This window comes from Bombina bombina, chromosome 5 (assembly GCF_027579735.1).
Source record: "Bombina bombina isolate aBomBom1 chromosome 5, aBomBom1.pri, whole genome shotgun sequence".
Classification (NCBI taxonomy): Eukaryota; Metazoa; Chordata; class Amphibia; order Anura; family Bombinatoridae; genus Bombina; species Bombina bombina.
The window spans coordinates 1,090,796,327-1,090,813,992 of record NC_069503.1 but is presented as its reverse complement, the minus strand read 5'-3'; positions in this window follow the sequence as shown (position 1 = coordinate 1,090,813,992).

The following is a 17,666-nucleotide window of genomic DNA, read 5'->3' as shown; positions in this document are numbered from 1 at the left end:
CGTGACTCAGGGACTGCAACATCAGCACAGCATGCTGGTGAGTAACATCCCACACACTAGTATTATATGTATTTGAGTTATAACATCCTATATTGTCACACATTCATGTACACAATGAGGATCATGGTATTTTGCTTACTAACAACTAAATATACAATGAGATTTAACATTAAAGGGACATGAAACACAAAGAATTTATTTCATTATTCAGATAGAGAATACAGTTTTAAACAACATCCCAATTTACTTCTATTATCTATTTTTAATTATTATTTTCAGAATCTTAGTTTATTAAATATCAATGCACATGGGTGAGGCAATCACATGAGGCATTGATGTACAGCCACCAATCAGCAGCTTCTGAGCCTATCTAGAAATGCATTTCAGCTAAGAATATCAAGATAATGAAGCATATTAGCTACTGGAAGTAAATTACAAGTTTTTTAAAATTCCATGCTTGGCTAGCTGAATCATGAAATAATAAATATGGGTTGCATGTCCATTTAATGCTACTTAACACATTGAAAATCATGATATGAGGTAGAATAGTGAAATACTAACATGTCTCAGAGTAACACAGGCCACAAGCCACATGTAGGCCTAGATTTGGAGTTCGGCGGAAAAAAGGGCTGTTAACGCTCCGCGGGCTTTTTTCTGGCCGCACCATAAATTTAACTCTGTTATCGAGAGTTTAAACAAATGCTGCGTTAGGCTCCAAAAAAGGAGCGTAGAGCATTTTTACCGCAAATGCAACTCTCGATACCAGAGTTGCTTACGGACGCGGCCGGCCTCAAAAACGTGCTCGTGCACGATTCCCCCATAGGAAACAATGGGGCTGTTTGAGCTGAAAAAAAACCTAACACCTGCAAAAAAGCAGCGTTCAGCTCCTAACGCAGCCCCATTGTTTCCTATGGGGAAACACTTCCTACGTCTGCACCTAACACCCTAACATGTACCCCGAGTCTAAACACCCCTAACCTTACACTTATTAACCCCTAATCTGCCGCCCCCGCTATCGCTGACCCCTGCATATTTTTTTTAACTCCTAATCTGCCGCTCCGTAAACCGCCGCAACCTACGTTATCCCTATGTACCCCTAATCTGCTGCCCTAACATCGCCGACCCCTATATTATATTTATTAACCCCTAATCTGCCCCCCTCAACGTCGCCGACACCTGCCTAACTTATTAACCCCTAATCTGCCGAGCGGACCTGAGCGCTACTACAATAAAGTTATTAACCCCTAATCCGCCTCACTAACCCTATCATAAATAGTATTAACCCCTAATCTGCCCTCCCTAACATCGCCGACACCTACCTTCAATTATTAACCCCTAATCTGCCGAGCGGACCTCACCGCTACTATAATAAATGTATTAACCCCTAAAGCTAAGTCTAACCCTAATACTAACACCCCCCTAAGTTAAATATAATTTACATCTAACGAAATAAATTAACTCTTATTAAATAACTTATTCCTATTTAAAGCTAAATACTTACCTGTAAAATAAATCCTAATATAGCTACAATATAAATTATAATTATATTATAGCTATTTTAGGATTAATATTTATTTTACAGGCAACTTTGTAATTATTTTAACCAGGTACAATAGCTATTAAATAGTTAAGAACTATTTAATAGTTACCTAGTTAAAATAATAACAAATTTACCTGTAAAATAAATCCTAACCTAAGATATAATTAAACCTAACACTACCCTATCAATAAATTAATTAAACACAATTGCTACAAATAAATACAATTAAATAAACTAGCTAAAGTACAAAAAATAAAAAAGAACTAAGTTACAAAAAATAATAAAATATTTACAAACATAAGAAAAATATTACAACAATTTTAAACTAATTACACCTACTCTAAGCCCCCTAATAAAATAACAAAGCCCCCCAAAATAAAAAATTCCCTACCCTATTCTAAATTAAAAAAGTTACAAGCTCTTTTACCTTACCAGCCCTGAACAGGGCCCTTTGCGGGGCATGCCCCAAGGATTTCATCTCTTTTGCCTGTAAAAAAAAACATACCATACCCCCCCCAACATTACAACCCACCACCCACATACCCCTAATCTAACCCAAACCCCCCTTAAATAAACCTAACACTAAGCCCCTGAAGATCTTCCTACCTTGTCTTCACCATACCAGGTTCACCGATCCGTCCTGGCTCCAACATCTTCATCCAACCCAAGCGGGGGTTGGCGATCCATCATCCGGTGCTGAAGAGGTCCAGAAGAGGCTCCAAAGTCTTCCTCCTATCCGGCAAGAAGAGGACATCCGGACCGGCAAACATCTTCTCCAAGCGGCATCTTCAATCTTCTTCCATCCGGTGCGGAGCGGGTCCATCTTGAAGCAGGCGACGCGGATCCATCCTCTTCTTCCGTTGTCTCCCGACGAATGACGGTTCCTTTAAGGGACGTCATCCAAGATGGCGTCCCTCAAATTCCGATTGGCTGATAGGATTCTATCAGCCAATCGGAATTAAGGTAGGAATTTTCTGATTGGCTGATGGAATCAGCCAATCAGAATCAAGTTCAATCCGATTGGCTGATCCAATCAGCCAATCAGATTGAGCTCGCATTCTATTGGCTGATCGGAACAGCCAATAGAATGCGAGCTCAATCTTATTGGCTGATTGGATCAGCCAATCGGATTGAACTTGATTCTGATTGGCTGATTCCATCAGCCAATCAGAAAATTCCTACCTTAATTCCGATTGGCTGATAGAATCCTATCAGCCAATCGGAATTCGAGGGACGCCATCTTGGATGACGTCCCTTAAAGGAACCGTCATTCGTCGGGAGACAACGGAAGAAGAGGATGGATCCGCGTCGCCTGCTTCAAGATGGACCCGCTCCGCACCGGATGGAAGAAGATTGAAGATGCCACTTGGAGAAGATGTTTGCCGGTCCGGATGTCCTCTTCTTGCCGGATAGGAGGAAGACTTTGGAGCCTCTTCTGGACCTCTTCAGCACCGGATGATGGATCGCCAACCCCCGCTTGGGTTGGATGAAGATGTTGGAGCCAGGACGGATCGGTGAACCTGGTATGGTGAAGACAAGGTAGGAAGATCTTCAGGGGCTTAGTGTTAGGTTTATTTAAGGGGGGTTTGGGTTAGATTAGGGGTATGTGGGTGGTGGGTTGTAATGTTGGGGGGGGGTATGGTATGTTTTTTTTTACAGGCAAAAGAGCTGATTTTCTTGGGGCATGCCCCGCAAAGGGCCCTGTTCAGGGCTGGTAAGGTAAAAGAGCTTGTAACTTTTTTAATTTAGAATAGGGTAGGGAATTTTTTATTTTGGGGGGCTTTGTTATTTTATTAGGGGGCTTAGAGTAGGTGTAATTAGTTTAAAATTGTTGTAATATTTTTCTTTTGTTTGTAAATATTTTATTATTTTTTGTAACTTAGTTCTTTTTTATTTTTTGTACTTTAGCTAGTTTATTTAATTGTATTTATTTGTAGCAATTGTGTTTAATTAATTTATTGATAGTGTAGTGTTAGGTTAATTGTAGGTAATTGTAGGTAGTTTATTTAATTAATTTATTGATAGGGTAGTGTTAGGTTTAATTATATCTTAGGTTAGGATTTATTTTACAGGTAAATTTGTTATTATTTTAACTAGGTAGCTATTAAATAGTTCTTAACTATTTAATAGCTATTGTACCTGGTTAAAATAATTACCAAGTTGCCTGTAAAATAAATATTAATCCTAAAATAGCTATAATATCATTATAATTTATATTGTAGCTATATTAGGATTTATTTTACAGGTAAGTATTTAGCTTTAAATAGGAATCATTTATTTAATAAGAGTTAATTAATTTCGTTAGATTTAAAATATATTTAACTTAGGGGGTTGTTAGTGTTAGGGTTAGACTTAGCTTTAGGGGTTAATCAATTTATTAGAATAGCGGTGAGCTCCGGTCGTCAGATTAGGGGTTAATAATTGAAGTTAGGTGTTGGCGATGTTAGGGAGGGCAGATTAGGGTTTCATACTATTTATGATAGGGTTAGTGAGGCGGGTTAGGGGTTAATAACTTTATTATAGTAGCGCTCAGGTCCGCTCGGCAGATTAGGGGTTAATAAGTGTAGGCAGGTGTCGGCGACGTTGAGGGGGGCAGATTAGGGGTTAATAAATATAATATAGGGGTCGGTGGTGTTAGGGGTAGCAGATTAGGGGTACATAGGGATAACGTAGGTGGCGGCGCTTTGCGGTCGGAAGATTAGGGGTTAATTATTTTAAGTAGCTGGCAGCGACGTTGTGGGGGGCAGGTTAGGGGTTAATAAATGTAATACAGGGGTTGGCGGGGTTAGGGGCAGCAGATTAGGGGTACATAAGTATAACGTAGGTGGCGGTCGGCAGATTAGGGGTTAAAAATTTTAATCGAGTGGCGGCGGTGTGGGGGGACCTCGGTTTAGGGGTACATAGGTAGTTTATGGGTGTTAGTGTACTTTAGGGTACAGTAGTTAAGAGCTTTATGAACCGGCGTTAGCCAGAAAGCTCTTAACTCCTGCTATTTTCAGGCGGCTGGAGTTTTGTCGTTAGAGCTCTAACGCTCACTTCAGAAACGACTCTAAATACCAGCGTTAGAAAGATCCCATTGAAAAGATAGGCTACGCAAATGGCGTAGGGGGATCTGCGGTATGGAAAAGTCGCGGCTGAAAAGTGAGCGTTAGACCCTTTAATCACTGACTCCAAATACCAGCGGGCGGCCAAAACCAGCGTTAGGAGCCTCTAACGCTGGTTTTGACGGCTACCGCCGAACTCCAAATCTAGGCCGTAGACTTTTCAGTAAATGGACACCATAGTCATCACAACCATAGTGTCACTTAAAGAACACATTTCTCCATCACTGACATGTACACAGAACTATTGTATGAAACACATACATGTATACTTTGCATATTAAAAACCCTCATATCACAAATCTCAATGTGCACATGCATGTTATAGAGTTTGACATGAGAATGTGGATAGGCCCTAGCATGTACATTGTATGCCCACATGGATAGATATCTGACTGTACTAATCCCTCTCATCATTTGACTCCTCCACAGAACCTCCAGTCACCAGGGTGCCTACGCCCATGAATCCCCCAACACCGGATCAAACTATATGTCCACCTCAACCACCGGTCCAGATAATACAGCAGGAGTATGCCAGGCATGACATGGCTTGGACTGCCTCAATAGAGAATCCAAATATCATGCCGCCTGCATTACAGGAGGATACCTGGCAGGAGCCCTGGCCGGAGGAATATTCCTTTGGATTGGAGGGGGAGCCACGCCAGCCCCGAAGGGTAGATGTATTTACCCCCCCACAAGAATATCATGCCACTACAGGATTATACCAGCAGGCTGAGTGGATGCACACCAGCGGCCATTGGGACTATCGGTCCATCCCGACATCTGTACCATCATCATCAGTTGGAAGAGCTCCACCAACTGAAATCCATCGCCCTGCACCTCCAGCTCATATTCCTGGGCCTGCACCTCCAGCTCATATTCCTGTGGCTGCACCTCCAGCTGAGCTTTCTGTTCCTGCACCTCCAGCTCATATTCCTGTGGCTGCACCTCCAGCTGAGCTTTCTGTTCCTGCACCTCCAGCTGAGCTTTCTGTTCCTGCACCTCCAGCTGAGCTTTTTGTTCCTGCACCTCCAGCTGAGATTCCTGTGGCTGCACCTCCAGCTGAGCTTTTTGTTCCTGCACCTCCAGCTGAGATTCCTGTGGCTGCACCTCCAGCTGAGCTTTCTGTTCCTGCACCTCCAGCTGAGATTCCTGTGCCTGCACCTCCAGCTGAGGATCACGAAATGGAACCAGTGCCTATTGTCCCTGCTGCTGAAGAGCCCATGGATCAATTGAGTTCCGCCATGGGTGACGAATACATCTCACTACAGAGGAGGCAAACATTGACATGTGAGACTCTAACGGCTACGTGTGAAAGAATGCAGAGGGAACAACGCAGGTTCCATAGGAGCCAACAGCGTTTGCAACAGAGATCCAATGAGCTGCAAAGGGACATGGCAGCATCTGTAACAGCTATGGTCCAAAACCAAACCCAACTGCTGCGAGTTATATCGGACATGCAAATACAGAGTGACCACAGATGGAGGGAACAGAACCAACTGTTGGGGGCTTTGGTGGAGCATTTCACCCACCAGCAGGACATCGCATCAAGCATCTCGTCTGTGACCAGCACTCCTACTGGATCCACACAACCCAGGAGAGGCAGAAGACCCACTCCAGGCCCCTCATCTAAGAGGCCTAAAAGAAAATAAATATTATTCTATTTCATTGAAAATCTTGTCCTCTGTTATTTACTATCTAATTGTCATCCACATCCATGTGAGGTGTGTTTTAGTACAGTAATATTGGTAAAACATATAATAATACCTGTGTTGAAATGGACCAAAAAGGTATTATTATAATGTTTATGACATATTCATGCTCAATAAACAACATCACATGGTTGTGTCTCAACGGTACATATAGTAATATTCACTTCTAAGATGTACATCAAGGTTTCTCACATCCAATATAAATTGACACGTTGGTATATATAACTAATAATGTATTTAAAGAAGGTGTGAACATAAGGTATAAATATCCATTATCCTCATTCTTAATGATAGTGAACTAAACATGAATGAAACAAATGATAAATATACAGTAATTAGGGTTGTTAAAGGGACATGAAATCAAATTTTTTTCCTTCATGATTTTGAAAGAGAAGATAATTCCAAAAAGATATTATAATTTCATTCTATTATTTATGTTGCTTCATTCTATTGATATTCTTTGCTGAAAACCATATCGAGATATGCTTGGTAGCTGATGATTAGTAGCTGTATATAGATGCCTCCTGCGATTCTTTCACTGTGTGCATTGCTATGTCTTCATTAAAGTGTATCTAAATAAAAAATGAAAATAGGTAATTGATTTAAATTATAAGGTTTTTACAAATTATCTTCTCTATCCTTAATCATGAAACAATATGTTTGGGTATAGTGTCCCTTTAAGGGAAGGGGGTTGGGATGTAGTAGTTTCACTTACATGCAGTGGAAATCCAAAGTTTTAAATTCTGCAAGACATGATATATACACATGCAATGGTTGGTGAGGTACTGTCAAACATCATAATACATGTGAATGTTACGATTTACTGTACTTATGAATAAGTAACTTACAGGTGAAGTATTCCCGGATGACATAATCCCTCACTTCATTCCCCCTCAGTGTCCCCCTGTCCACATCCTCAAGTACAGGAACCAGCTGCTGCTGCTGCTCTGGGTCAATGTCCCCCAACAAACGTGTGTCCACAGCAATGTTGTGTAGAATACAGCAAGCATTGACAATGGAACACACTTTGTTGGGGTTATACTGTAGTGCTCCGCCTGTAACATCCAGACACCTGAACCTGGTTTTTAATAGGCCAAAGCTCCTTTCAATGACATTCCTTGTTCTTATGTGTGCCTCCTGGTACCTGAGTTGTGGCTCTGTAATGGGGTGCACCAAGGGGGTTAATAGCCATGGTCTGCAGCCGTACCCTGCGTCACCTGTCATGTAACATATGTGTTTGGATTACTACAGGTACATCATGTGCTTTAAAGGGACACAACATGAATCACATATAAAAGATAGATTTAATAAAAACATTAATGGAAGTAATCAGGATAGTTTATTAAAATTAAAAGGCCTATCTGAATAATGGAAGTGCAATTTATACTAGACTGTCCATTTAATAAGAACATGCAATTGTTAGCAGCTTGATAATTAACTTAGATTAGATCATTTTCTCCATTCTATAGATAACTTTTGATGACAAGCATATTAGATATGCTCAATAGCTGCTGATTGGTGGCTGCACATAGAAGCCTCATATGATTGGCTCATATATGTGAATTAGAAATTTTAAAAAATAAGATATATAAAGAATGAATAAAATGATATAAGAGAAGTGAATTGTAATGCTGTTTAACATTGTATTCTCTATCTGAAACATGAGATGAAAATATGTGTTTAGTGTCCCTTTATTAGAAATATACAGACAGAATGAAGGTACTCACCAAGCAGCCATCCTCCCGAAAGTGTTCCATTTTCAAACATATTGAATAAGGAGGTCTGGCGCAGGATGTAGGAATCATGTGCACTCCCTGGGAAGCCTGCATACACATGTAAGAATTTCAGATTGGTATCGCAGACCATCTGGCAATTCAATGAGTGAAACCCTTTCCTGTTAATATAGAGGATTGTCTCCTCATGTGGGGCCACAATACGCACATGTGTGCAATCAATTGCCCCCATGACATTAGGAATACCCCCCAGTCGATAGAAGCCTTGTTTAAGACGGTTCCATTCCTGGGGGGTATGGGGGAAATGAATGTATCATTGTGTCTGGTTATCTAGAGCAGTCAGAACCTCCCCTAGAATCCTGGAGAAGGTAGACTGCGCTAGGCCAGACACAAGCCCCTCTGTTGACTGGTATGAGCCAGTTGCCAGGAAGTGTACAACACACAACAGCTTCTGCATACCAGTCAGAGCTCGGTTCCTATACGCTTGAGGGTCAATTTCATCCTTCAACACCTCATATAGGTTAATGAGGCTTGCAGATGTCAAGCGATATTTTTCCCTGACCTCCACTTCTGTCATCCCAAACAGGGTGACCCTAACCCTGTGTACCCTTGGTGCTCTTCCCCTCTGCTGATGCCTTCGTCTTATAGGCCCTGCTGGCCTATGGGCAGCTGCAGCAACAGCAGCATGGGGAGCACCAGGAACAGGGACAACAGCAGGAGGAGCAGGGAGGGCAGCAGCAGCAGCTGGAGCAGGGACAGCTACAGCACCATGACCAGGGACCTCAGCAGCAGGGATACCATCCAAAACAGGGGCTTGTAGGGGTTCCAGCACCCCTTGTGCCCCACGACGCTGTCTGACTCTAAATGCAATATACTGCAAGGGAAACATGGTGGCTAATGAGGGTGTGCATTTGCAGGTGTTTTAAGGCTGCAGGTGAGAGGTTGTGCTGTTTGTGATTGGTTTGACACACTTGCAGGGGCAGGAATAATAAATGCTTTGAAGAGGTTAACTATTTGTGAACAAGCTGCTGCTATGTATATTGTTAGGCATGCATTTGTTAGGCCTTCTGAGAGTTACGTTGGTTTCTAAGTCAGTGCAAGGGTTCCTGCGCCTTCAATTTGTGGCGAGCTGAGAATGGAGTAGATTTTGTAAAATCTGCACGCGTAAGTCCTTACGCCGTATATTGGATAGCAAATTGCGCGTGTTTTGTATGTCAGTCTATGGGCCAAAAAACTATGGGCAACGCCAGAAATCTACGCGCGTAACTTCTAGCTTACGCCGTATATAGGATACCAAATCCGCGCAATTATTGGCGTCGCCGGCTTTTGCGGGCGACGATTTTTATCGGATCGACCGCTAGGCAAATGCTTATTCTGGGTGTTGAGTATGTGGGTAGCCCCTCAGATAAATAAATGTGGGTGTAATTAATTTGTTATGTGCAAGAACTAAGAAGCAGTAAGCTCTAATAGAAATTATATAAAAAGACATTTCTAATTACAAAAACTGAAGATCTGTTCTCAATTGGTTTAATTTCACATGTCTATACTTTCTATTTTTAAACCTTTCCATCACAGCAACTGCTGATCAATTTTTTCACCAAAATTTTTTTTAAAAAAAAAATGCACTTACCCAACAATAAGATCTATCTACATACTAAAGATCATGGGGCCACATTTAACAAGGGATGGACACACAAGATTTACTCTCTCAAACATGTCTGCACAGCATCATGGCCAGCAGGACGCAATACACTGCCCACGTTTAAAACTTGCAGGGTCCCCCTGATCGCACACAGACAGTTGTGCATAAGTAGGGGCTGTCAATCATCCTGGTCTGACTTTTCCGGGGTTATTGCAAACCGCCCATATTGGTTAGGAATCAGTGGTCTGGTGATAGCTGCTTTTTTTTTTTTTTTTTTTTTTTTTTTAAATAGATTTTTATTGAGGTTATTGACAAAACAATATCGAATAAACATGTTACACAAGTATTTAGAAACATCCTTATAAACTATGACATTACTTAGGAGTTCAAAACTATACCATAGTCACATATATGTAAAGATTTTTCACGAGAAAACCCAAAGCAACATCTCTATATTTGTATGCAACAGGCAGAACTGAAACCTCATTTTCAACTTTATAGTATTTTCCTCTCCTAGTAAAAGAAGCCACTTTCGGACTCCTGTCATCTTAAATGGTATCTAGAGGAAATAGAGTGATAAAAACAATCTCTCCTGAACCTATGGTAAATTAGAATAAAATTTAAAGAAGGTAGTTAGCATGCGGTCCAATAAGGGTTGTTGTTAAGTAAAGACATATGGTGCTGTTGAGAAAGAACTATGATAGAGATGCGGCATAGAAAAGACAAGCCGCGTAGTTAGTTCTCCTATAAAAGGAGGTACTTTATGGTGGTGGGGGAGGGGGGGGGAGGAGGTGGTAGTAAAAGTAAGATGAATGACGTAAGTAACTTAAGGACTCAGAGGTTTGTTGCGGATGACAAGAAGGGCAGGCGAACATAAATAATGCATCATGGGTGCTTAGTGCACCAAATACTGCGCCTTAATTAAGGACTAATGGATATATAAATTTAAGTTCAACCATGTAACAACTACTATAATCATAGGAGCATGGCAGGTATTTAATAGTCCTGTAAACTGTGGAGCGTAAGGTACTGGGGGTTTTAAAACACAGTGAATGCTAGGCTATACAAATAGGGCAGGATAGAGCAATCAAACAATAACGACAACCTTAAATATGCTGTCTGTTGCGTCACAATATATATTTTGCCATTGGCTTAGTTAGTCCACTGCTTATTAAGACTAGCGCTATAGATAGAAATGTGGTCTCCACTGATGCAGAGGACCCTGCATAGGACATAATAACTCTTCAATGCAAGCCATAGTATCTGTTGGGTTTAAAACAAGTCTTATCTGAAGCTCAGTCTAGCAAAGTGTAAAATGATTTACATTGGTTCATAATATAGCACAACAATAGCTATATGCTCAATAATGTTGTCCCGTCATTTGGGCATGGGCCCTATACCTAACAATCAGGTGCAAACATACATGCTTTTACATTTAAAAAGACAGTGAAATAAAGAGTGCTACAGACACAGCATGTAGCTAGAGGTGGAATCTGTAATAGAAGTGTAACAGATGGAGTGTCTTAAACCTAAAATGACTGGAGACTGTAAAAAGCAAGTATTGGAGTAATGTACCATATAGCACAACAATACCGACACCTAAAACCTATCTACTCCAACATCAGTGTTGTCATTCAAAGCTCCTCAGGACACCTTTCTCTCCTCCCCTCTCCCCGAATCCCGTCCCATCCTAGTTGAAATATATCTATGATAAAGAGCTACATACTTCTAAGCTGGTTACAGCATTTAAATAAATAAATGAAAATAGATGCGCCATCTCGGCCGCTGACGGCGCACCATCAACAAGAACAAATACAAATGTAACCAGTCAGTGTGACAAAAATATAAATATAAATATATCAAGGAGGGGGAGAAGGGAGGCGTAAGTAGTGTTGCCATATATCATATGGGTAACAGTTAAAGACCTGAGGACAACTATGTCACAATGTTAGTCTAAGAGCTGGACATCAATGTGGCTAAAAATATAATAAACATAATGAAACCTGTGATTAAGGCATATCAATAAATCATAATGAGACAGCTTCATAGATTGTGAGTCAGAGTATGGCATACAACAGTAGTATAAATATTATCACATCTAGACACATCCATTAGAAAGCTAAAGACTATAGATATTATTCTATGATTAAGAAACTAGTATAGGATAAAGGGTAAATGAATTAACCTCATATCTTCTGAACTGTAGAAAAATAATGAGAGTCTAAACCGAGGGCATTAGAGAGTTAGATTCAAATTGTATAACCCATGGCTATGCTAATAAGCACAATGTTAAGTTGAAGAAAAAAAATAATAAGATGAGATGGATGGTTCATTAAACAGGATATTAGTATGTTTAGATAAGCAGTTATATTGAGGGCCAAGATGAAATCTAAACTTATGTAAGAACACTGGAGGACTATATTACTGAAAGAAACAAAGTGTATAGTTATAAACAGAGTAAATGATAAAACATAACATGAGCAAAGGAACCTCTAGTCATTCTGCACTTTAAAACTTAGGTGAACATATATAATGCAAACAATGACCGTAAATAAACTTGCGTGCAAGGTGCATAGAGATGAGACAATGATCTTTATCTAATGCGCTGTCCATTATCTCATGAGGCAAGATCTAATGTCCATTGTTAATTAGCCTGCTTCATGGTAAGTCAAGTTCAGTGTAACCAACATGTCTTCTACAATACAGGGATACAGTCCCAAAAAATGCAAAAGCCTGTGTATATCCCATGTTGTTCCTATAGTGGCAGCCAGTCCTGGTAGCTTGTGAGGTGGCGAACATATACCCTGGGCAGGGGTCTCTATCTGATCAGATCCGTGCAAGAAAATACCCTGTATGTCGGTGTATCCGCATGAAATTAATGATCTCTGCAGCAGAGGCTTACCCGGCATTAACAATCCGTCAGTACCCTGAGCCACCGCCGGACCCCAAATGGAGGGACTCACCGCTACAATCATCTTCTCCGGACCGGGGCTGAGGTATTTTGAGAACAAACCGCCTGAGATGTATTCAGGTTCCTGCTGAGGTGTGTATGCAGTGTTAATTAAGGCGCCGGCACCATCATCCTTCTGAAATTGCGAGGCTTCTGTAGGCGGCATTGGCCGCAGTAGTAAAGCTGTGATCAATGAGGTAAGATCCGCTTCAAGATTCTGGAAAAGCTCCTCTATGAGTCGTTGCGTTGATTGCTCCCAGGCCTCCATGCTGGTGCTGCACTCCGGGCACAGCAAGCAAGCAGTTCTCAACCGTCAGCCGCTGCCCCTAGAAATGTAAAAGGTAGGTGACTCTGTAAGCACAAACGCTCAGGAGGTGATAAATTGAAGTCCTCTGGTTCCGCAGCAGATGCAGGCTCTACCAAAAAATAGGCCCAAGAGTTAAAATGGCGCTGTGTACTGCGTGACAAGGTTGGAAGGCTCAAACTTAATGTGCAGTCTCCGTATAGATCTCCATCTATCCTGTGCTCCTCTATGAGAATCAATGGACTAGTGGGTGGTAAAGCAGGGAAAGTGAATCAAATAATATTACAGTATTTGTCCGTATTTTAGCTCATCAGTCAGGAGCTCTGCCTGGACACGTCTAGCTTCTTCGGCCGTTGGCTCCTCCCCCCGTGATAGCTGCATTTTAATTATCGGCTGCAGGCTTGCTCATACAAGCCTGCACCAAGTAGCACCAAAGCTGCACCATGCAGTTTGATAAATGGAACCCAGAAAGTTAATGCATGCAGTTGTTTTTTCCTGAAGATCAGGCAAATTTCTTCAATGTTAAGAGGTATGAGAAAAAGTATTGTTTTTAAACACTTCATGCTAAACCAATTTACTTTTTTTTAAATTTGAGGATGTCCAAAAAATGCCAATTTAAAAATGTTTATGCAATCCAATTGCAATTTAAAAGACCTTTAAACAGATTCTTGCTTTATTGGAAAACTGTCCATTTTGTTTTGGTGGGTAAGTATTAAAATTAAAAAAATTAAGTGGTTAAAAGTAATACTAGTTTGGCCCCTGACAACCCAGATTCAATTCATATCTCCACTGCAGAAATCTGCATCATTTCTGTTTCTCATCATGGAAAATGTTCTCCCTCAACAATGGATGCACACTGTTGAAAGGGATACTGAAACTACATAGCGATTAGTCTGCAAAGGCCTTGAGGAGAGTGGGTTGTTATAAATATGTATTTATTTTTTTCCCCTTTCATAGACTTCATTTGAGATCAAAATGACCAGGGGTATGAAATTGTTTTGTTTCGATATTATAAAGTGTTCAAGCTAAATCTTGTTACTAAGGTATGGAAAAATAACCAACTTTTGTTAATTACATTACCTTCAAAGCTGTCTCCTAAATAAGTGTATTAACAGACCAACAGGCCCATTTATCAAAGGGCTTGCGGACCTGATCCGACACTGTGGATCAGGTACGCAAGACCTCGCTAAATGCGGAGAGCAATACGCTCTCCCCATTTAACGTTGCACCAGCAGCTCACAAGAGCTGCTGGTGCAACGCCGCCCCCTGTTGACTCGCGGCCAATCGGCCGCCAGCAGGGAGGTGTCAATCAACCCGATCGTATTCGATCGGGTTGATTTCCTGCGATTCCTGTCTGCCTGCTCAGAGCAGACGGACAGGGTTATGGAGCAGCGGTCTTTGTCTGAAGACTCGCCAGCAACACGGCCCTTCAAGCTCTGTACGGAGCTTGATAAATGGGCCTGTCAGATTCTATTTCAAGTTGAAATTAATAGGAGTAGCGTGTCTTTGGAATTGTTGTGTTGCAATATTATTTGACTGTACAAGTTAAATTTCAATATTAATGTTTGTGAAACTGATGTATGTCACTTATATTAATTTTGGAGCTGTGTCTCCTTAATAATTGTATATTGAGTTTTTCTGGTTTTTTTATTGAATAAAAAGAAAATAAGAAATAAAAAAACGAAAAAAACTACAAACAGCGCTTATGTCCAAATAAATCAAAAAGACAATGCAGATAAATTAAAATATTTTATTATCAAATCAATCAAAATGTCAAAGAAAGATCTCAAGTTGTAGCACACTATGGTGTTTAGAGTAATCTCTATACTAGTTTATTTGCATGCAAGCACGATTATAACTGACAAAAGTCAGAGCAATGAATACAAATACATCACATGAAATAGAAAGCTTTTTAAAAAACAAATAGCATAGAAAATCGATAACGATAAAAGTGATGAATCATAAAATACTTAAAAAGATTGAGTAGCAAGCACCTGCCTGCTCAGACTGCTAAAATGTAATGCTCATAGAGTACTAAGTACTATATACTTTGTGGCCATCATGAGCATATCTCTAGAACAATTTTATGGTTTTAAAGTTGATAATATATGATCATTTTGCATCAATGAATATGATCATTAAAATATATGTATTAATTTTTGCAATATTGACAAGTCTTGCTAAGATCCAAATTTTGGGAAATTAAATACATATGAACACAAAAACTCTATTTAGAATATATAGATATATAGATAGATAGATAGATAGATAGATAGATAGATAAAATATACATAGATGATATTTGTATAATTTGGAAGGGTGACTATTCATCCCTCTTTGTATTTCTGAATCATCTAAATAAGAATAATTTAGGTTTGGTGTTTGATTATAAATCTGATAAACAAAAATGTGAATTTCTAGATTTGAAGATTATAGCCCAAGACAAAAGTGTCAAAATTAAAATGTTGTTTAAGTCTGTTGATCAAAACACATACCTTAATAGCAATAGTTGCCATGATAGAAAAAGGATATCAAATATACCAAAGGGACAATATATCAGGATTATGAAAAACTGCTCTAATTTGTCTGATTCTCACGCTCAGGCTGAAATACTGAAAATTAGGTTTATAGAAAAGGGTTTTAATAAAAAGAGATTGGAAAATGATACCCTTGAAGTTAGTTAATATAGATCAACAGAAAATATTAAGTAGAAATAAAGGTAATATATAGGTAAGAGAACATTATGTAAATAAAATGGATGTATATATAATATCCAAAAATAATCTGGATAAGACCTTTACCAATAGAATGATCACTACCAATAGTCACAATAAGAGATATATAGAGGAAACCATTAATAAACATTTACATTTATGATTAAAATACCTTATTCTAGGACCTATTTTACCTAATAGGAACCATATGATCAGTAGGAAATGGAGAAGTTTAAAATCTATATTATCCCCCTCTGATATGACTATGTAGTTCATAAAATGGGAACAATCTAAGATGAGAAAAGAAAATGGTAAATGTATTTATAATGCATTTACTACTCAATCCCCCTTAGGATGGAATCAATGTGGCTGTTGTAAATATTGCATTTATTGCCCCCAAAAGTAGTAACCTTCTCTAATAATGAGAAGGAGTTTAGAGAAAAAGCACTTTATTAATTGTGACTCTACTTATTTTATTTACTTATTGAAGTGTAGTGGCAATTTATACTACATTGGATAAACGACATGCCCTTTGTATAGACATATTTATGAACATCTCCATAACATTGGTATATATAAAAGTGTAAAGCAATCACAAACAAAAAACACAAAAAAAATATGACAATAAATGTGATAGCGGGTGACAAAAAACAACAAATATAAATAGGTTGTCAATAAATGATCCAAAGATCTAAAATATATTCAAATATAAAAGGGTATGTCCAATATGTGATGTAATCAAATCCAGTGGTCTTGAGAATATCCTCAAAGTGAAAAAAAGAAAAGAATATATAGTGTAACACTGTGATGTACCAAATGGTATAGAGAGTGTGTTTGACGGTATCTTACTCACATGAGATGGAGCTATAATAAGCTCATTCATTGTGCACACCTGCTTTTATACTGGCAGACAAACAGTCTCCCAAGGGCTTAGATATTATGAGTTTAATGCCATTAACAAAAATGATAGTCAGAGACTTTTTACTTTACTCCTTCGGGGACTACAACAATTTTGCCCATAACAAATATGGAGTCTACATAGATCATCACTTACTTTTCCTTTGGCCCCACAGGTCTAAAACTCTTCAGGTTTCATCTGCACACTATCTTCCTTGAAAAAGCCGTTGCTTAATGGTGAAACGTACGTCGGGTTATATCTCCCTCCAGGAACTCATCTACATATACCCAACCTTATCAGAGAAGGAGTGTAAACCCTGCAGGTTTTGGGAGCTGAAATTGCAGGCAGTGTGAATGCTGCCCTGTATCCGCATCCATCCGCATTTAGGGTGAACTGCTCACAGTTTGTATTAACTGTTCCTAAAAAGGACTCTGGTTATACATATGTATTTTGGTGTATTTGGATGGTTTTACCCTATTTTAAATGTTTTAATAAATTGAATTTCTTAAAGCCCTTGGGAGACTGTTTGGCTGCCAGTATAAAAGCAGGTGTGCACAATGAATAAGCTTATTATAGCTCCATTTTATTTGAGTAAGATACCATCAAACACACTCTCTATACCATTTGGTACATCATAGTGTTACACTATATATTCTTTTCTTTTTTTCACTTTGAGGATATTCTCAAGACCAACGGATTTGATTACATCACATATTGGACATATATTTGAATATATTATAGATCTTTGGATCATTTTTTGACAACCTTTTTATATTTGTTGTTTTTTCCCACACTATCACATTTATGGTCACATCTCCATAACATTGAAATTGGTTTTCTAAAACACTGTTTCTCAACATTTTTATCAGGTTCACTAAATAAATAAAAAAGAGCTGACATTTCATGGGATTGACCATGTGCCTGTTGACAGAAGGGGAGATAGAGAAAAGAAACTGAATAGCTGTGAAACTTATTGGATTTTCAATCTCCAAACTTTGCAACCAAATAAACTAAATGAAAATGTTGATCTTGTTTCTTTTTTATAATATAAATGCAATTATAATATAAATGT